Source organism: Rhineura floridana, chromosome 5 (assembly GCF_030035675.1).
Source record: "Rhineura floridana isolate rRhiFlo1 chromosome 5, rRhiFlo1.hap2, whole genome shotgun sequence".
Classification (NCBI taxonomy): Eukaryota; Metazoa; Chordata; class Lepidosauria; order Squamata; family Rhineuridae; genus Rhineura; species Rhineura floridana.
In genome coordinates this window covers 167,635,205-167,657,548 of record NC_084484.1, presented here as the reverse complement: position 1 = coordinate 167,657,548, position 22,344 = coordinate 167,635,205, and the positions used below count along the sequence as shown (strand labels likewise).

The window sequence follows — 22,344 nt, the reverse complement described above, 5'->3', positions numbered from 1 at the left end:
GCTAAATTAACAGTCAGAGAGTCAGAAAGTGAGACATGAAAGAACAATTGCATAGGTCATTCTATCTACTTGCCAATCTTCCAGGGTCAATTTTCCATGCATGTGTTTCTGTTTTATGTTGGAACTTTGTTGCAATCCATCCTGGGATCAATATGATGAAAGGTGGGCTTATCAATCTAAACAAACAAACATATATTGTGAATTTCAATGCCCCTGCTTCATGCCAAGGATCATAATGAGCAGACTAATTTTTAAGCCTCCAAAGCTCATATTTTCAAGCCAGGTGAGTGACATTTCTGTTTTTATCTATGTTCACTGTAGTTCTTTTTTTTTTAAAGATGAAGCTTGTAGGGATGTCAGAGAACTCTGACAATAAACAGAAATGGGAACAGAAAGCGTCAATGTTCTCTTGTTTGTCCCATGTCCCCAATGGAAATCAATCCAGTCCAAGCTATGCTGTTGTTGCTTTCAGTCTGGAAATGATACATAATTGATTGTTTATCCCCAACTTGCATTGCGTTTCCTTTGCGCTGAAATGAATGGAATAGAATAACGTAATGACAATGTGATTGCGTAAGTTGTGTAATTTTGCCACAGCAGACAGCAAGACAAATAATGTAGTTTTTGGTGGAAGGCAAAGTACCTCGGAAACAGTGCTTCATGTGATGAATACAGGGCGGAATGGAAAACAGTGTCTTCTTACATCCCTAGAAGCTTGTGACCTTAACCAAATAGCCGAGTAGCCACGATCTTAAGTAATAAACACATTTCCTTCAAACTGATCTTCATTATTGCCATAACATTCCAGTTTGGGGTGAGCTAACCATCTTGAACGTTTGGCCCAACTCCCCTGAAAAACATTGCTACTTAAATATGCACATCTGGATAAAACTAAAGAAATGTGAGGGATGGGAGAGAGGGAGACTATAAACAAGACAGCTGCTGGGAGGAGACGAGGGAGAAATAAATAGCACTGCTAATTCTGTATTTTCTGTTTGGAATCATGTTCTTAACATAACTTATCATCTCTTGGTTAAGCGTGTCTCATTCCATTATCAAATACTACTTAGTGCAGCCTTTCCCAACTAGTGGGCCACCAGAAGTTGTTGGACCACATTTCCCATCTTTCCTGACCATTGGCAATGCTGGCTGAGGCTGATGGGAGTTGTGGTCCAACAACACCTGGTGGCCCACTGGTTGGGAAAGGCTGACCTAGTGGTTTCACAAACTTAAAGACACACACACACACACACACACACACACACACACACACACACACACACACACACACACACACACACACACACACACACACACACACACACACACACACACACACACACACACACACACACACACACACACACACACACACACACACACACACACACACACACACACACACACACACACACACACACACACACACACACACACACACACACACACACACACACACACACACACACACACACACACACACACACACACACACACACACACCCCCAGGATGACTTGAAAATGCAACATTCTGATCATTTTTTATTACTGACATACCATTTTTGGTTTATAGAACCTCAGAATGTAATTTGAAATGTTTACAACCCTGTGGTTATTTCAGCTCCTCTCTCATCGATCTGAAGTACATTTACAGACCTTCACTAATTGCATTAATGGCTATTTGTTCTAACTGCATGAAATGCAAACTGTAGATAAGAGTAAAAAATTGTTGGCAAAAAAAAGAGGGAGACAAAAAATAAAATAAAATTCAGAAATAAGACTGAAGCCGATAATTATTACAGAAAGTTAAATCCAACTAAGTTTGATTCAGAGCAGACACATTGAAATTAATGGACCTAAGTGTTATTCATGCCCATTCATTTCAGTGGGAATGACTAATGCTGGATGCAACAGAGATTCTTTGCATGGATGGGAAACTTACAGGCTGTCTTGTCCACTGAATAAATCAGTCCCAGCTAGGTTATTGTTTTACTAATAAAGGACACAACAGAAGAAGAAACGGAGGCTGGGGCGGCGTCAGTCCTGCTATTATGATAGCAAAATGGAGGGATGGGTCTCTGGCTGGGTCACCAATGCTATGTCCATAGCTGCAAAAAGGGGGAGGGAGAGTGGTATTTCAGGTTGGGGGGTCTATCGTCACTATCAGCAGGAGGGACCTCATCTGTAAGGATGCCCGTTGGTTCCCAATACTAAATTAAAAAGAAGTCTTCCATTGTGGTTTACAGGAATTGCCAGTTCCCAGTACCCAGACATGGACTCTTTTTTTCTCTCTTGAGGGCCTCATTCCATTGGCAATCTGTCGGGCCACGTGTCACCAGTGAGCAGGGTGAGACCCCAAAGTGGGCAGAGTCTCCAGCATCGCAGGATGGCATCGATCATTCAATCTCTCTCTCTCTCTCTCTGCTTCCCAGGACACTTCCTCCATCCATGGTGGCTTTGTTGGGGAAAGAGCCGTAGCTCTTTGGCACAGCATCCGTCTTGTATACAGAAGGTCCCAAGTTCAATCCCCAGCATCTCCAGATAGGGCTGGGAAAGACTCCCTGCCTAAAACCCTGGAGAGCTGCTGCCAGACAGTGTAGACAGTACTCAGCTAGATGGACCAATGGGCTAACTCAGTATAGTGAAGGGTCATAGCTCAGGCGTGGAGCATCTGCTTTGCATGCAGAAGGTCCCACGCTCACGTCCCAGTACCTCCAGGTAGGACTGGGAGGGTCTTCTGCCTGAAACTCTGGAGAGCAGTGTAAGTACTGACCTAGATAGACTGATGGTGTAACTCAAGTGTAAGGCAGCTTCCTATGTTTCCTAACGTGTTCCCCACTCCATTAACACAGCTCTAACTCATTACTACTAGTAGCAGGGGATTCCCCCACCCCTCATTCTATCAGTCTCCTCCTGTGCCTTCTATTTCTAGTTTTCTGGCTCCCCTCCCTCCCCAGATCATCTAGCTTTCTACCTCTCATTCCATTTCTCTCTTACAAGCGCATATACACACCGAGCGTGGAAGAGGCTGTTTGTTCTTCTGGCTCCATTTCTATTTGCACTGTTTGGCCTCTCCTACATTGAACACCCCCGGGCCCTTAAACATGCCCACATTGCAGTGGATATCATGAGTGGACAGGACACACTTATTCCCCTCTTGGGCCCAAAGAAGGCCTGATAGTTGGAATTCTGCCTTATTATAGCCTGAAGAGGGCACTGTTTCTTTGCTATCTGTACTTTACTAAGGATGGTACTCAGGGTGTGTGGTGTTTTTTTGTAGCTCCCTTGTCATGGTCATATCACTTCCTCGTAGGGCTGCCAGGTCGCCAGAGTTTTGGGGTCCTCTCCAGGTCTCTGGGTGAGTCACCTTACTCTTCGGACTCTCAGCTTTCATTAATTTTTTTTTAAATTTTCTAGGCAGTCTGGTTCATGAGATATACACCAACATGTCAGCCACTCCCTGCAACTTCTGTAAAAAGAGCTGTAGCTGGCTGCTCTAACCCTTCCCTTTCAGGTTTGTAGCCAATAAATGTTGTGTTGTGATTGACAAGGGATTTCTTGATCTCCAAGCAATACCTAGACCCCCATTGCAAGGCCAGAAACTGTTGTTTCTTTCCTGCTTACCTGAAAATCTCATAAATTGAGTAAGTATATAGCTTTCAGTCTTTTTCTCTCGTGTGCAGGAGTCAAATAAGTTTAAGTTTTCCTGGGCTGTTGAAGAAGGCAGTGTTTTGAAAACCTTCCCAATATGAAGCTTTAATCCAATACTTGCTTTTCTGAGAGTAAAGCTGCAATGGTAATTCCATATTTCAGGAGTAAACCCAATTGAATTTAATAGGACTTACTTTTGAGTAGACATGGTTAGGATTGTGCTGTAAATTATTGACACTTCTGAATGAACATAGCAAAGAATTGGGTTTGTGTTGTAAATCTTTCTCTCCCCCTCCAATCTTTTTTTTTAAAGCAATTAGGCAGGGCTTACTTAGGTATCACTTAGGTATTGTGTAGGGGACTAATACCAATTTTAATTTTTTTCAAAAAATGTTCTGCAATGACCTACCGGTTTTGACAATAAGCTATTATATGGGGTGTATGTATTTTTACATTTCCTGTGTGTGTATATGTGTGCGTGTGTATGGAGTGACATGATTCTGAGTTTTGGGTTGGGTGAGTGAAGTTCCTTATCACTTGAGGTTGCAGTTCTGTGAACCCTTCCCTGTTTGAGTAAGCCCTGTTGAATACATTGGGACTTGCTTCTGAGTAAATAAACATAGGATTGTACTATAAATATCTTTACAAGTTGTGTAAATAATAAACATCTTTGACAGTCATGCTTACATAAATATTTCTTCATACTATGTCCCAATAAGTACTTGATTTCAGACTATGACTGTACATGATTATTTTCTCTACATTTTAAGTGTGCCCTTCTTCCTTGGGGTGGTCATGGTTCCCCTTTGTTTTTTTCATCCTGAGGGGCACATTAGGCAAAGAGATGGTGAGTAGCCTATGGTTAGCCAGTAAACGTTATAGCTCATTTCCATTTTATAAAATTAATTTAAACAATTTACATGCAGACAAAGTTTATTAAGTAGATCCACACAATACGTTTAAAACACATCCAACTCGCATTTAAAGTGCATGACTTCCTCCAAAGAGTTGTTGTTTCCCCCTCACAGTTATAGTTCCCACCACCCTTAACAAACTACAGTTCACATGATTCTGTGGTGGGATTCATGTGCTTCAAATGTGTGTTGAATGTGCTTTACATGAATGGTGTGCATCTGCTCTAGGTATGATGTGCATTCATTAGTGAATTGAAAAGAACAATTTTAAAAGATACTTTTTAAACAGGAGAAGAAGGGTTGTAGCTCAGTGGTAAGGCATATGTTTTGCATGCAAAGGTCCAAAATTCAATTTCTGGAAAAGACTATTGCCTGGAATCCTGGAGAGCCAATGCTAGTCCATGTCATCAGTACTGAGCTAGATGGTACCAAATGGCCTGTGTTGGTATAAGACAGATTCCTTTGTTCCTAAAAGTGGAAAGAGACCCAAGGGCCACAGTGATTCCAAAATTTATTTATGTATTTTATTTACAACAGTTGCATACTGTTTTATTGTAAAAAATCTCAAAGCGGTTTACAGAAGGAATTAAAACAATAAAATTATTGGCAAAAACAGTTAAAGATAGGCATTTAAAGCATTCAAATTAATAAAAAAATGAGTAAAAACAGATAAAAAACACAATAGTGTCTACCTGCCTGTGTAGGCTTGCCTAAACAAAAATGTTCTTAGCAGGTGCTGAAAAGAGTACAATGAAGGCATCTGCTTAATGTTATTAGGCAGGGAATTCCAAAGCGTAGGTGCTGAAATACTAAAGGGCTGATTTCTTACAAGAGCAGAAAAAGTACTATGTGGTACCCATAACATGGAAAGCACACCTTGAACTTGGCCTGGTGGCAAATCAGCAACCAGTGCAGATTTCAGAGGAGAGGTATTATGTGCTGATAGGGTTCCACTCATGTCAGCAATTGTGCCACAGCATTTTCCACTAACAGCAGCCCTGAGGTCAGGTTGTGCTGCATGGGAATTTCTGTGACCTTGGCTGACTGGTTGCCAGGTTTTTTTTAGTTTTGGTTTTTGGTTAGGAATCCTGACTGGTTGTGGGATACTGAGTTTTCTGCCTTACTCATAGGAATCTTGTGGTTGGTATGGTATTGCATTTAGGAAATCATCACTCTCCTTTGTTTTTCTTTTCCTATTTGTGTTTCATTTACCTTTAACCTCACTCCCTTACATCCATAGAAGCAACAACAGTGCTTGTTGGTTGCATGATGATTTGTTTCTTGCCCAATAGCAGTAAAAGAGAATTCATTTACTTGGAAGTGTGGCTGCAATTGTTGTTGTTCCTAAGCTGCTGCCTGTGAAGGTAGACCAAACTATGTGTGTTTTCTGTCTGTCAATTACTACTCACTGGAATTGGGTTGGCTGTCAAAGTGAGTTTATAGCAGCCCACATGGTAAACAGAAAAGGATAGAGATCTTCTTACTCTTACTCATTTCTCAGACCTCTTTCTGAAGTAAAAGGTCAAATCTGTAAAGAAGTTTGGAGCAGCCATGTTAAAAGGTAGGGGCAGGGCATTCCAGGCAGGGGGTTGCCAACCCTGCTTGGATATGGATATCTTTGCAGAGGATCCCTCGTCAAGCTTTACCAACAGCACAATCCAAACTATATCTACTCAGAAGTAAGTCCTATTGTGTTCTATGTGGCTTAATCCCTTAGTAAGTGTATTTAGGATTGCAGCCTTCAGGGGCAATCATCTTTAATCCTGAGTGCTCCTATCTAACATCTCCACAACACTAGGCTCCTTTCTTCACAATGGCCTTCTGGTGACTGGCCTGGCCTGAGGGCACTTAAACACTTTTTGCCAGAATCAAGTAGGCTAGAATAAATGTTCCCTACTCAGGCTCCATCTTTTAGGTAATATTTCTATCTTAATTTCCAACCAGAGAAATGTTTTTATTTGAATTGTATGCTCCAAGCAACTGTGGTTGATGCGTAATGTATCATGCTTAATGACATCTCTTGGGCCCACCCCTATGACATCACTAGGGCCCACCCCTGAAATCTCAAGGCTTGGGATGCTTCTGACCTGGCAACCGTACACCCTGGTCAGGACTAGATGTAATGGGGTTAAACTACAGGAGAGTAGGTTGCGGTTGGTAAGTGATGGACAGTTAAAATGATCCCAAAATACCAATCAACCCCTCGAATTACACAAACCATAAACAAGATAAAATTAATAATAGTATTTTATTCTTACTATATTAAAAGCAACATTAATATCATTCCTGCATAATACCGGTCCCGGCCATTACTCAAAAGACTCATATACTTTTGGAACTGGGGAAGAAAGCATGAAACAATATCTCCAAAACCCTTTCTACCCAAAATTTGGAGGGGGAAAATCTTTAGAGAAAATCTTCCCCAATTTATTTGTTTATACCCAGACCTCCTTACTATAAGCTAACCTTTCTTTCCCATTTATCTGTGCTCTTGTAAGGCTGACATTTAAATTAAATAGCTGAAGCAAACTCCACAGAGCTTAAACTGATATACTGTAAGTGTGAAATGCAGTAGTAAGTGTTTGAAATTTTAAGCCAATTGCTTTAAAAGCCTTAGAAGGCATAAGCAGCTGAAAATAGGCAATTTGCTTGAATCGGAGCATGACGTATTGCTGTTAAAACACATCTATTGCTCGAATGTAAATGACTAAGTACTTTTATGCTGTGGTTGTAGCTAGCAGGTGTAGCTGCTGAATATGTAAGGCCAGAGGGAGCATTTGTGCTGGATTCTGAAACTGTGCTCTTAATGCCTGCTTGACCAGCCTGCAGCCTAAATAGGAAACGAGAGCTAGAACATAACTGACAGATTCAGCACACTTTCTTGTACCTTATGATGTCACTTTAGAGAAGAAACATACAGTTTTCTTTCTACAAATACTGTTTAAAGTATACTTTGTTCCTCCTCCCCCGAAATAAGGGTCATAGCTCAGTGGTAGCATCTGCTTTCCACACAGAAGGTCCGAGTTTCAATCCCTGGCATCTCCAGGTAAGACTGTGAGAGACATCTGTCTGAAATTCTGGAGAGCCACTGTGTGTCACTGTAAGACAATACTGACCTAGATGGTCTGACTTGGCATGAGGCAGCTTCCAAACATGCTTTCGTAAGTTTCTCTGCTGTTTGTCTGCCTTGGAAAGGACCCTCAAGTGGCTCACTATTAGGGGTATAAGAAGTTCCATTCCGCCCCGTATTCTTGGACGTAGCAGTGTTTCTGTTCCACCGCAGTTCATCTCCCTCCAAAACGATGTTAATCACCTCACTCTTCAATGTGGTGAAATTATGTAACTTATCTAATTTACATCATTAATTATGTCAATTCCATAAGTTAAGTTGTCATTACGTTGTTCCACCCCAGTCATTTCAGTGCAAAGGAAATGGAATGCAAGTGAGAGCATGGGGATGTCGTCAATTATGTATCGCTTGCTGACTGAAGGCAACAACAGCAAAAACCAATCCTATCTGCTGGATTGATTTCCCGTTCAGATTTGGGATGAATAAGTGAACCTCCTCTCTCTAGGATGCACACCTTAACATGGTGAGGGGGTTTGAGAATGCTGAAGAAGCTAAGAGCAATGCCGTCAGGATTCTCGACCAAGAGGCTAGACTCCTAGCAGGGGCACCCAAGGCGGAATGGTCAAAGCTGAGATACTAGACTAAGATGCATCCAAACTCAGAGGAAGGCAATGGTAAACCACCTCTGAATATCGCTTACCATGAAAACCCTATGAACAATGCTGAGAAAAACAGAAGGAAGTAGAAAAAGAGGAAGGACAAACAAGAGATGGATTGATTCCATAAAGGAAGCCACAGACCTGAACTTACAAGATCTGAACAGGGCGGTTCACGACAGATGCTTTCGGAGGTCACTGATTCATAGGGTTGCCATAAGTCATAATCGACTTGAAGGCACATAACAACAATAACAAAAACAATGGCCCACAGACGTTCAATATATATCCCAATTCCAAAGAAAGGGGATCCCAGGGAATGCAGTAATTATCGAACTATTGCCTTAATATCCCATGCAAGTAAAGTAATGCTCAAGATTCTACAACAAAGGCTCTTACCATATATGCAGCGAGAAATGCCAGACATCCAAGCTGGATTTAGAAAGGGAAGAGGCACCAGAGATCACATCGCAAACATATGTTGGATAATGGAATAGAGCAAGGAATTTCAGAATAAAATCACTCTGTGTTTTATAGATTACAGCAAAGCCTTTGACTGTGTAGATCATGAAAAACTATGGAATGCTTTAAAAGAAATGGGGGTGCCATAGCATCTGATTGTCCTGATGCACAACCTATACTCTGGACAAGAGGCTACTGTAAGGACAGAATTTGGAGAAACCGATTGGCTCCCCATCAGAAAGGGTATGAGACAGGGGTGTATTTTATCACCCTATTTATTTAATATGTACGCAGAACATATACGGAAAGCGGGATTGGACCAAGATGAAAGAGGTGTGAAAATTGGAGGGAGAAATATCAATAATTTAAGATATGCAGACAATACCATACTACTAGCAGAAACCAGTAATGATTTGAAATGAATGCTGGTGAAAGTTAAAGAAAAAAAGCACAAAAGCAGGATACAGCTGAACGTCAAAAAGACTAAAGTAATGACAACAGAAGATTTATGTAACTTTAAAGTTGAAAATGAGGAGATTGAACTTGCCAAGGATTATCAATACCTTGGCACAGTCATTAATCAAAATGGACACAACAGTCAAGAAATCAGAAGAAGGCTAGGACTGGGGAGGGCAGCTGTGAGACAACTAGGAAAGGTCCTCAAATGCAAAGATGTATCACTGAATAATAAAGTCAGGATCGTTCAGACCATGGTATTCCCAATCTCTATGTATGGATGTGAAAGTTGGACAGTGAAAAAAGCCGATAAGAGAAAAATCAACTCCTTTGAAATGTAGTGTTGGAGGAGAGCTTTGCGGATACCATGGACTGCAAAAAAGACAAATAATTGGTTGTCAGAACAAATTAAACCAGAACTGTCACTTGAAGCTAAAATGATGAAACTGAGGTTATCCTACTTTGGACGCATCATGAGAAGACATAATTCACTAGAAAAGACAATAATGCTGGGAAAACAGAAGGGAGTAGAAAAAGAGGAAGGCCAAACAAGAGATGGATTGATTCCATAAAGGAAGCCACAGACCTGAACCTTACAAGATCTGAACAGGGTGGTTCACGACAGATGCTCTTGGAGGTCGCTGATTCATAGGGTTGCCATAAGTTGTAATCGATTTGAAGGCACATAACAACAACAAAGTGAACATTAGTAGTTTCTGCTCCCCCTTTTGTTTTCATCAGAATTCTCTGACATCCCTACTGACCATAATACTGTATAATATTGTTTATAGTTAAAACATCTAAACCACAATTACAGTAAAAAAAAGCGACCCCCCCGAAAAGCTTTATAACACCATTGCTGAAGTTGGGGTTGGACTTGATGGCCTTATAGGCCCCTTCCAACTCTACTATTCTATGAAGTAAAAGGGAAAAAATGGCTTGAAAGCAAGGATAGCTAACATTTTTTGGGGGATGATGACCACATTGATACATGGACAATCCTCTGAGGGCCGCATGTCAAGGTGCGTGTGGCTGAACTGTAAAAGTGAGTGTGGCCATTTTTTGAAGGACAAATTGTGGAGGATCTTTGGGAGGACAGCTTACAAAAACCTCTGGTATGGCAGAATCGCTGCCGGGGGACCTGCAGGAGTAGTCTGTGATATATGCTAGGGGCTCTGTCCCTGCCCACTTCGCTCACCAACCCCGCCTACTTTTGCTAGCATTCCTCCCCTCCCCCCATGGGTCATCAGTGATTCCCCTCCCTCCCTCCATTAATTGCCAGCGCTCCCCCTCCCTTCCACTGCACACCAGCCACCGGTGCTCCTCCCCCCCCCCACGGGGGTGGATACTGTGCTGGTATCCATTCACTATTGGTTGGATCCAGGCATTGCCTTCCACAGACAGAACGACTCTTTCCACCCCTGAAAGGCTTTTGATCCACTAGATGGCCTCCTTTGGCAGAGATGGGGGATGTAATATATGCTCCTTCCCTCTTCCTATGCAGCCCAAACATTACCTCCCCCACCCACTGTTTCAGAAGGCTCCTCAACTCTCTGGAACAATGTGGAAGATTATACTGGGGGCCTCAAGGAAAAAGGGGCATTTCCAAAAGTCACTTCCCCCTCCCTTCCACTGTCACTGTGTGGGTGTCTCCCATTTTATCATCACAACAACCTTGAGAGGTAAATTTGCAGAGATAGAGACTGCCTGGCCCTGAGGCAATTTGAACACAGATCCTATGGCCAAAGTTCCACATTCTGCCCATTATGTTATGCAGACTATTGATAAACTATCCTGAAACCCTCCAGCCTTTAGTAAAAGCTTAAAAAAAAATCAAACCCAGTCTATACTTGCCCAGGTTTATTAACTCTGAGTCAATAAGCTATGACAATCGGAACAGAGTGAAACCCCAAGCTCATAATTTTGAAATGTAAAGGTAAAACAGAAGGTGGAATTGAAGCTGTAATGAAATTTTCTGCCTTAATGCATAAAAATGACTTGCCACAGCATGGGGGAATTCCTTTGTCAACTAATAATGTCTGTCTTAAGGGCAGATGAATTCATTAGTCCCAAGATGATAAGAAACAAAGAAAATGAATAAAAGAAGCGTCTTTTTTTTAATGGGCAAAATAAGTCTTATTTGAGATATGGGGTTGGATTCCATCTTTTTGTGCTAGTGTTTATTTATCTAGCTAAAACTTCCCACAATATTGCCATCAAACAAACCTCAATTAGAGCTGTTGGTTTTAACTGTCAAACTCTTATGCCAAAGGTGGGGATCCTGATGCCCTCTAGATCTTGTTCAGAGCTTGGAAGATTACTTTTAAAAAGGAATAAATTACAGTTACAGTTACATGGCCCCAAAAAGCAGTAATTACCGTTACAATTACAATTGCTCTGAAAGTAACTGATTACTGTACTTTTCTCCAAAGTAATCACTACAATTACATTTCAGTTACTTTAAAAAAAACGCCTACAAGGTGCTGGCCTTGGCTGCTGCACCTCTAAGTAGCCTAAAATAACATTAAAAATAAACAAACACGTACAGAGGTAGTAGAATAATTATTTTTATTCATAAGATAGCAATGGTGGTCTCTCCGCTGGTAAGGGTGGTGGGGAGGGAGGCAGAGGCCACTACTCAGATCTTTGCACGTCAAACCAAGTGCAACCCCCCCCCCCCCAGCCAGCAAGCATAATCTCTCTCACTTAACCACCTCCTGGACTCTGCTCTGCCACCAACTAAGGGACACTCACTAAAGCAAACATTTTCCCCTGAGATGCAAAAAAGTTAAAATACTGCAAATGCAGCACAGTAGCCAGAGAGGGTGGTGGTGGCCACTTTGTGTGCCAAGTGCAAACACAGTATTCTCTCTCTCTCTCTCTCTCTCTCTCTCTCTCTCTCTCTCTCTCTCTCTCTCTCTCTCTCTCTCTCTCTCTCTCTCTCTCTCTCACACACACACACACACACACACACACACACACACACACACACACACACACACACACACACACACACACACACACACACACCATCATCATCTTTCACCTCCACAGTTCTTTATCTCCATTCTGCTGCTGCCTCCTTCTCCTCTTTTATCCATGTTCTTGACCTCCAGATCCTATCCCCCTCCACTCCATTCTTCACCACCACTATCCATTTTTTAAATAATTGTTTTCTCCACTCCACCCCATCTCACGCTCCGCCGCCTCCCTCGTCGCCTCCTATCCATCCACAGAGTGAGGAAAGAGCGACGCTGCACAGAAGCCCAGTTTGAGGCACATGATTTTCATCCACAAATCAGAGGAGCAGAAGACTTCCCCTGCTCCCCCCCAAGTAATGCCCAAAAGTAATTCTGGAATCGTTACAATTACTCCACAAAAGTAGTAAAATTACTTCTAGTTCTGTTACAATCAAAATGTAAAGGAATTACCTACTCGTTACTCAAAAAAGTAATGAATTACAAGTAATTTGTTACTTGTAACTAGTTACTTCCAAGCTCTGATCTTGTTGGACTATAACTCCCATCAGCCCTGGGCTGCAAAGGGAGTGGGGACAAGGAGTGGGCATGTTCTTGGGAGGAGAGGCTGGCAGAGCTGGAAAATGGCTGCTGATAGCGGTGCTGACTTCAGAGTTGTCCTATCTTTTGTGCTCCTTTGTGGCTGTACTGGTTTTTGACGTTTCAATAAATCGATTTTAATGTAGATTTTCCTGTTCTTTGCCTCCAAGAGAGCCCTTGGTGGGTTAATTTGAGAGAATCGGATCATTTAATATATAAAAATAAGTAAATATGAACAGCCATGGATATGCAGTTTGGGAGTTGGACAGTCATCCTATCCCCAGCAAAATGTAGCATCAGAAGTGGCTTTGAGGAAAAGGTGTCCCTGCGATGCCCTCAAGCCAAAGGAGGCCACTCTATAGGCTTTGGACCTGCTGTTCCCTGCTTTGTGTTTGCAGTTGGATAAACAGAAGACTCCTGTCTCCAGACAGAGTTATTAACCTGACACCTTTCAAAAGTGATGAATCTTCAGCAGGCAGCCCTCCCCCAACAAACCCTGATGTCTAAGGAACAGAAAAGCCCGACCGTCAATTAAAAAGCTGGATTCATTACAAAGCTCCTGCCGCTGATTGTGTCTTCTGTGGCACAAAGGCACTTTCCGATAATAAAGCTGCCTGCTGATCCGAGCACGGAGAGAGTGCGCTGCTGATCACAAACATGCTTTGGGGTACAATAAAAAGGATATAGCCATGCAACAGCTGTGCCTTCTCCAAATCAGACAGAAACCGATAGAGGATTAGAAAAGGGCTGGACTGAAAACAGTCTTGTAATGCTGACAGAACTGTACTCTCTGTGTAAGGTCTGCCACTGAGGTCTTAAATCAGAAAGAGGTGTTGTCCAAATCCCAAAGACTGCAGTGTTTTAAGAGATGGCCACCTATGCACTTCAGGTAAAACTAGCAACACTGTTGGAAGTCCAAGAGCAAAGGAGAATGGAGTCATTTGGTGGTGTTCACATTTAGGCCCCATCTGCACTACACATCAACAGCAGTATCATACCACTTTAAAAAGTCATGCTTTCCCCCAAAGAATCCTAGGACCTGTCGTTTATTTAGGGTGGTGAGAATTGTTAGTGTTGGGAGTAAAGCACCAATGCTTGTAACAAGTAACCTGAACCAGTGGAGGGCCATAGACAGAAAGGCAACCTGTTCTTTCCTCACTGATTCCTTCCTTAGAAACCACTTGTTGATTGTTTTTTCTCAGGCTTTACTTCTTCCCTTCCTTTTCTAATTAGTAAGAGTTAGTGGGCCACATGTATGTCTGTACTCAGAATGGCTTTATTTCATTTCCTCTTCCTTGGGAACTCTGAGAATTGTAGCTCTGTGAGGGGAATAGGGGTCTCTTTAACAACTCTCAGCACCCTTAACAGTACAGTTCCCAGGTGGCACAATGCTGCTTTAAATGGATAGTGCAGATGGGGCCATAACCTCATATTCATGGGGCTCCCACTGCCCTTATAAAAACTAGAATATACAAATGTTGCCCAGAAAAGGAAATGGTATAGCAATGAAAGTTAACAAAATTCCAATAAATAGATGTCCTTTGCTATAGACCGTAAAAGTGTTTGTGGAGAAGGAAGGACTAGATATTTCATGGACTCCTGTGTGCTCTTTACACACAGACTCCACCCCAATATTGTCTTCCAGTGCTCTAAACAGCCATCTACAAGTGGTACCTGCAACAAAATGTTGCAGTGAGGAGTGCTCCACTCTGGGGTTCTAGCCAGCCAAGTATGCCCTCTTGCAGGATGTCACATTTTCTCTTTGAACACTTAGGCCATGTTCACATGTTACTTCAACAAGTGTACAGTCTCCATTATATATACATATTTGCTGCCAGGAAAAAATGGCTTCAATGATACTTATTAAATATGCCATTGGAGCAATTTCCTCTTACTGGCAACAAGGCAAGGCATGTCGGGTCTGTTATACTTCCTGAAACTGTTTCCTTTCACAGCTTACATTCAATAGAAAGAGTTTTGGCAGAAAGGGGAATGGAGTTTTACTCTTTTCATTTTTCCTGCAGGTTCTTAAGTTTTTAAAATTAAAACACAATTTTTTAAAAAGAAAATACCAACTTCTGTCACTTTCATAATTATATCTACTAAATATTGCATTTTTCATTGCCTGTTATTCTTAAAGTATGTATGGTTTTCTTTGATGCAGGCATTGATGGAACAATCCTATGCATGTCTACTGAGATGGAAGTCCTACAGAGTTCAACAGGACTTATTCATAGATAAATATGTGTAAGTGCAGACCTAAATATATTGAATGTTTATATATGAAAATATTTTGAGGAGGGGCAGGGCTGGCGCCAGGCATGCTGAGCTCCTTGGGCACTCACTCACAAGCCCCACCTACCTACCTTTCCCTTGGTGAATGCTGCCTGTGCTGTGCGTGGATGCATGCCATCAACCGAGATGGCAGCCGAGACTTCCCTAAGGGGCTGATGCCTCTACCGCCATCTTCGTAGATGGCATGTGTGCATGCTATGTTCGTGCATCCGTACCATCAACCAAGATGGCAGCAGGGGTATCAGCCCTTTAGGGAAACTTCGGCTGCCATCTTAGCTGATGGCAGGTTTGCACCTGCAGTGCAAGCAGCATTTACATCAAGGGAGAGGTAGGTGGGGCATGCTGGCGGGCATTGCGGACCTGCATGACAGTAGTGGGGCTGCCTGGGAGCTCCCTCTTGCAATCTGCGGCAGGGTCATGAGCCAACGTTGCCGTGAATCTTGAAACGGAATGCTACTCACCCACCCTAAGGAGGGGCCCTTGGGACCCAGGCCCTTGGCCACGGCCCGCCCTGGCTGCCCTCTGGCACCGGCCCTGAGCAGGGGGCTGCAACACAAACAAGCTGCTTAAAAGAGTATGAACTGAAATTATTCTTCCAACATGGTACATCTGATTCTTAAGGATATCATGTGCTTTAATACACAGAACTTCGCTCAAAATATAAATGTAGGGAAGATTATTTATCAATCTGGCTTTCCAGCCTGCTGCTGCCACTGTAACATGCTCTGTCCCCTGGAAAGCCTTTCCTAGGTATTTGGGAAACAGGAAAGCTCTGGGCTGTGGTTTTTATGGTTTTTCAGTGGAAATGTTTGCAGCTCAATATCAAAAAGTGATAATCAGTATCTCTTTTTATGATCTATATCATAATGTTTAGCTTTTGGGTAGCACTTTAAATGCAGGGTGGGCAGAAAGTAGATCAAAATGTATTGGCATATCTCAGGGTGACTCGCAGAAGATCAGTGAGGATTTCAGACTCCTGTTTCACAATGAAAACAAGAAAATAACTCCTCCCACTATTATACTGCTGAAAATAAGAAAGCTGCAGGTTGGAAATCAGGAGTGGATTTTTGTGTGGAAATACTTTGAGTTCAATTCAGTTCTAGAACTCAAAACAATTCCTGGGCTAAGAATTATTTAATTCTAATGTATATATTTTGTGGATTGCTCTGGTAGGTGGATCTTGGGTTTTTGTAATAATAATAATAATAATAATAATAATAATAATAATCAGTACCAAAAACTTGAAGTCTAACCATCCTGATCTAGAGTATTACAACTGTATAAGGCAGGCTTGTATTACCATAAAACCATGTGATGCAGCTGCTTCTAGCAGCAGTTTCTAATGCAGGCAGCCATTATCATGTTTTTGACCAGCAGGTGTGTCTAATTTGATGCATGATGTGTGACACAGAAGGTGAGAGCTGCACAGAGATGAGCAAATCCACATTTTTTTCTTCTCAGTTTCTGGGTACACAGTAGAAACTTGACATTGCTTTTTTTGAGATTGCCTTCTTTGGCAATGCTTTGAAGAGTCTTACCTCTGCCATTGTTGTTTCATTCTTGCAAGCACTCCTTTGAACCATGCTGCAACAACCCTGTAAGGTAGGCCTGTGTCAATACGAATGATTTAGTGCAGGGGTGGTCAGAAGGTAGACTAATCTATTGGTAGATCCTGGGATATTTGTAGTCAATTGGCAAGTGCTTCTGGCTGCCAGTTTTTTTTAACAATAGCAATAAAAGGACACACACCAGCCATTGAGTTATTTTATTATTGCAGTTATGACTACAGCTATTATTCATTACATGCGACAAGGGTTTGGAGGAAGCTTGGAGGAACAAGTTGCATGATGACCCATTGAACATTTAACAGACTTATTATAAATTTCATAATATTTATTGATAAATCACCTAGCATTTAAGGAAAGAATTGGATTTAGATGTTAAAGGTTGCAATTCTATGTCCAGTTTCACTTCAGGAGTAAGCCCCATTAAACTCAGTGGAACTTACTTCTGAGTAGACATGGTTAGGATTGCAGTGTGCCTTCAGATTCCTAGTCTTTCTCCCGACTCCCTTTACTAGATTATTAGTACATCCTTCCACCTTCTTTCAAGATAGCAATTTTCACTTGTCTGAGCCAACAGGGGCCACACAAGTTTTGCTTCAGAGTCTTAGGGTCCCCCCCCGGCTTTTCTCTCTTCATTACTTCTCTGGTGTCCTTTCACCTCTTCCTACATTCCCCTCAAAGTGATGTTGCAATCTTATCCCAACCCCACTTACCTGGGAGTAAGTCCCTTTGAACTGAATGGGATTTACTTAAGAGTAGGCATGGTAAGGATTGCACTGTGAATATAAACTAAACTTTTTCTTTTTTTAAAAAAAGACTAACAATTTAGACAGTCCATGCCACTCTAGCTTCCCTGACAGGGATTGCTATTTCTTTAGGTAATCCTAACTCCACTTACCTGTGAGTAAGCCCCATTGAAGAAAGTGGGACTAATTTCTGAGTAGACATTTTTAGAATTACAGTGTGAGCCCTCAGAAGCTGCCCCCCAGGTTTCTGCTTCCCTGCCTCCTTTTGCTTTCTCTCAGGATAGCAGTTTTCACTTGTCTGAGACCACAAGAGGCTTGAACTCCATTTAAATTTGTAAAACAAACTTAATGTTTTAGAGTTAACCATTTAGACAGTCCATTCCTAGCTCTAGCTTCCATGACAGAGTCTCTTGCATTTTTAGGCCGGGGAAGAAACTGGCAGTCCCACCCCATATATACGGTCTGCCTTGAAAACGTCACAAGACGTCACCCTAAGAGTCTGAAACGACTCGCACTATAAGTGCGGGGACACCTTTACCTTTTAACTCCACTTACCTGGGAATAAGCCCCACTGAACTCAGTGGGACTTACTTCTGAGTAGACTTTTAAAAAATTGCAGCGTGAATTCTCCAAAGTCCCCCCCCCATTTTTTGCTTCCTTCCTTCCCTCCCTCAAACTCATTCATTGCCAGCATGCAGGAGCTCTGTTTCAGGCTGATCTCTTTCCCCTCTTTCTTGCCCTTGCCTTCATTTTTAGACTTATTCCTCTTTCCTGCTCTGCTCCATGGGTCCAGCAATTGATGTTTCCTTGAGCTCATTTCTGACTAGCAGCCGCCACTATTGTGGCTGCTAGAACAAAACCTCGGGCACTCCCCTGGAAGGAAAACAAATTGCTCATTATCAACTCCACTTGGACAGCATGCAGGAAGAGTCAACATGTGAACAAACAACCTCTTTCTTCAGGGTACCGGACTGTGAGATCTGGAAGCCCCTAGTCATGGACCGGCACATTTATTTTATTTATTTATTTAAAATATTTCTATCCCGCCCTTCTATAATAGGGCACTCAGGGCAGCTTACAAAAATAAAATCAGACATGTACATAATAAAATTGTAAACATGGGCGGTGGATACAGACTCAGTCGTCCTGGCTCAAGGACTGAGACAGTTGAGTAGTTCGGCAGCTATATCCACAACTGAGCAGTCGTATTCAGGATCCACTCTGCTCACCCCATATGTGGAGGGGGTTAGAAAAGGTGCCCTAAACATAGTCTGCCTCATCTCTCTCCCTGATTGGATCACCGCATCCAGTGGGGTCACCACATAGCAGTCACAAAAGACTATTGAATTTTAGAACATGGAATATACAGACATTGCTGGACAATACAGATAGTGAACGTCCTGAACGCAGGACTGCCATCATCATGAGGGAGTTGAGACATTTTAATATTGACATAGCAGCACTCCAAGAAACTTGAAGAGCAGGAGATGGACAATTGAAGGAACAAAAAGAGGTTACACCTTCTTCTGGAAAGGACTGCCTGAACAGAAAGACGAATACATGGAGTAGGCTTTGCTATTAAAAATGATCTTGTGAAGCTCTTGTCAGAAGTTCCTATTGGCATTAATGAACGACTCTCAACTCTCCGGTTAAAACTTGCCAAAAACCAGCAGGCAACTATTCTAAGTACTTATGCACCAACAGATGCTGATGAAGACATCAAGGAAATTTTTTATACCCAGCTGGACACCATCTTATCAGAGATACCTAAGGAGGATAAAATTATCCTCCTGGGTGATTTCAATGCAAGAGTTGGGAGTGATTTTGATTTATGGCCAGAAACCATTGGGAAAGAAGGAGTTGGCAATAGCAACCTGAATGGAATTCTACTTCTGACTAAATGTGCAGCGCATAATCTTGTTATTGCAAACACACTCTTTCGACAGAAAGATAAATTTAAAACATAATGGAAGCACCCTCAGTCAAAACACTGGCATTTCCTAGATGACGTAATTGTCCATGCCAGAGATTGTCGTGATGTACTCCTCACTAGGGCCATGACGAGTGTCGATGACTGCTGGACAGATCACCGATTAATTCGATCCACTATGGCCATGAATACTGTTCCTCAATGTAGTCTCCAAGGAAGAAAACCAAGGTGTAAAATGAACATCCACGTCCTTCAAGATCCTATTAAGCGAGCTTGCTTTCAAACAACTCTCAAGAAACATCTACCTACGGAACACCCTGAAAATGTTGAGGAACACTGGATTAAACTGAAGACTTCCATTATTGCAGCATGTGAACAAACTATTGAATACCAAACTAAGAAACATCAGGATTGGTTTGATGAGAATGATAGTGAGACTGAACATATCATTGACAAGAAAAGGAAAGCCTTCCAGATATGGCAAAAGACATTAACTGTGCTGCTAAGAAAAACATCTATGCCAGTGCAAAGGCTGAGGTCCAAAGAAGAACTAGAGAACTTAAGAACACTTGGTGGATAAAGAAAGCTCAAGAAATCCAGCATTTTGCAGATGCTCATGATGCACTGGGCTTTTTTAATACCACAAAGGCCATCTACAGGCCAACAAATTATGGTACAAATTCCTTACGTTCAATAGACGGTACCAAACTTCTAAAGGATAAAGGATTCCTGCTGAAGTCTTTAAAGAAGGTGGGCCTGAACTTACACAACAACTTCACAAGCTCATCGAAAAAATCTGGATGAAGGAGGAGATCCTGGAAGACTTCAGGGATGCCATAATTATCACTCTTTTCAAGAAGGGTGATAGAACAGTTTGTGGGAACTACCGAGGCATCTTTCTTCTAGCTACCACAGGTAAAATCCTTGCAAGGATCCTCACAAATCGCCTCCTACCTATCTCAGAAGACATCCTCCCTGAATCCCCAAATGGTTTCCGCCCTTCCAGGGGGACAGTGGACATGATCTTCACTGCAAGACAGCTTCAAGAAAAATGCAGGGAGCAAAACCAACCTCTGTATATGTAATTTATCGATCTGACTAAGGCCTTTGATACTGTAAATTGAACTATTCTCTGGACCATCCTTCTGAAAATTGGATGCCCTGATAAATTTGTGAATATTTTGCGACTCCTCCATGACAACATGACGGCGACAATTTTGGATAACAATGGCTCTCAAAGTGATCCATTCAAAATGGGATCAGGCGTCAAACAGGGATGCGTCATTGCTCCGACCTTCTTTGCTATTTTCATTGCCATGATTCTACACCTTGTTGAGGGGAAACTTCCCACTGGTGTGGAACTCACATATCGAACAGATGGAAAGCTTTTTAATCTCAGTAGTCTGAAAGCAAATAGTAAGGTAATTACAACCTCTGTTGTAGAACTTCAATATGCCGATGATAATGTAGTCTCCGCACATTCAGAGGAAGATCTTCAAACTATCCTAAATGTCTTTGCAGAAGCATATGAAAAGCTTGGCCTCTCGCTTAACATGAAAAAACCCAAAGTGCTTCATCAGCAGGTACGAACCAACCCCTCTGTGGCACCATCAATCCAGCTTAATGGTGCGATGCTGGAGAATGTCGATCACTTTTCTTATCTTGGCAGCCATCTCTCTGTAAAAGCTGACATCAATGCTGAAATTCAGCATCGTCTGAGCTCTGCAAGTGTTCGAGGATTGGGATATTCGCAGGGAGACCAAAATGCTTATTTACAAAGCCATTGTACTACCGACCTTATTGTACGCCTGTGAAACATGGACCATCTATAAACGCCACTCCCAACTTCTTGAAAGATTCCACCAACGCTGCCTCCTGAAAATTCTGCAGATTACTTGGGAAGATAGGTGGACTAATGTTAGCATATTGGAAGAAGCAAAGACTACCAGTGTTGAAACAACGATCCTCCAACATCAACTTCGGTGGACCAGCCACGTTGTTCGAATGCCTGATCACCGTCTTCCAAAGCAGCTACTTTACTCCCAACTTAAGGATGGAAAACGGAATACTGGTGGACAGCAAAAGAGGTTTCAAGATGTTCTCAAAGCTAATCTAAAAAAAATGTAACATGAGCACCGAGAACTGGGAAGCTTTGGCCCATGAGAGTCCAAACTGGAGGTCGGCCATTATCAAAGGTGCTATGGACTTTGAAGAAGCATGAGTACAGGGCGAAAGGGACGAACGAGCTAAGCGGAAGGCACGTCAAGCAAATTCTCATCGTGACCATCTTCCATTTGGAAACCTATGTCCTCACTGTGGGAGGCTGTGTGGATCCAGAATTGGCCTCCACAGTCACTTACGGACCCACTGTTAAAGACCTTACCCTGGAAGACAATCTTACTCGGCCACGAGTGATTGCCAGTGAAATGAATGAAATGGTACACGTGGTTATTTTTCAAATCACCATGTGTAGACTCTTTCTCAAGAGCAGCTGAATCCAGGTACAGGAGGTTGTACCTGGGTACTGAGTAAAGTGTGAATAACCCTCCAGTTGGCATTCTGTGGCTGCTGAGCATGCTTAGCTGTTTTGGGGGAGTTTTTCTTCCTTAACTTTCCCCCTAAATATTTTCTTCGACTTCTAAAAAGCCTGGAGTTCCTGTCAGCCTGCTGATACCACCCCCTTCTTGGTAAGGATTGCCGTTTGAGCTACATAAGTATCCACACTTAGAGAATGAGTTTGCTTTTGGTTTCTATGACAATCTGCACTCTAATTGTTGAGATTTCTGAAGCTTTCCTAAGAGACAGGCAGAGAAAATGGGAGGGAATCATAGTCATGTAAACAGAGAAACAAAAGACAATGGCTACCTTCTTTCATCCACCCATAATTTATCACTTCTTATCTTGTGCTGCCTTCTGGGGCTGATTATTTTCTCTGCTCCTTCCCCTCTTTATCCTTAGGGGTAATTAGCTGTTAAAGGAGAGATGAGATAAATGGAGATATACAATGGAGGGGGAAAAACTGGCCACTGGCTAGCTACTCCT

The 22,344-nt window shown here is 42.3% G+C and overlaps 1 long non-coding RNA gene across 1 annotated transcript in view; it reads left to right on the top strand.

The window, feature by feature from the left end:
• Positions 1 to 3,258: 3,258 nt before the first annotated feature.
• Positions 3,259 to 22,344, top strand: part of LOC133386003 (uncharacterized) — a 59,226-nt gene continuing 40,140 nt past the window's right edge. Inside the window, exons 1-2 of the long non-coding RNA XR_009763051.1 lie at positions 3,259 to 3,358; positions 14,931 to 15,013. This is a non-coding gene — a long non-coding RNA (uncharacterized LOC133386003). The remainder of the gene's footprint in view (positions 3,359 to 14,930; positions 15,014 to 22,344) is intronic.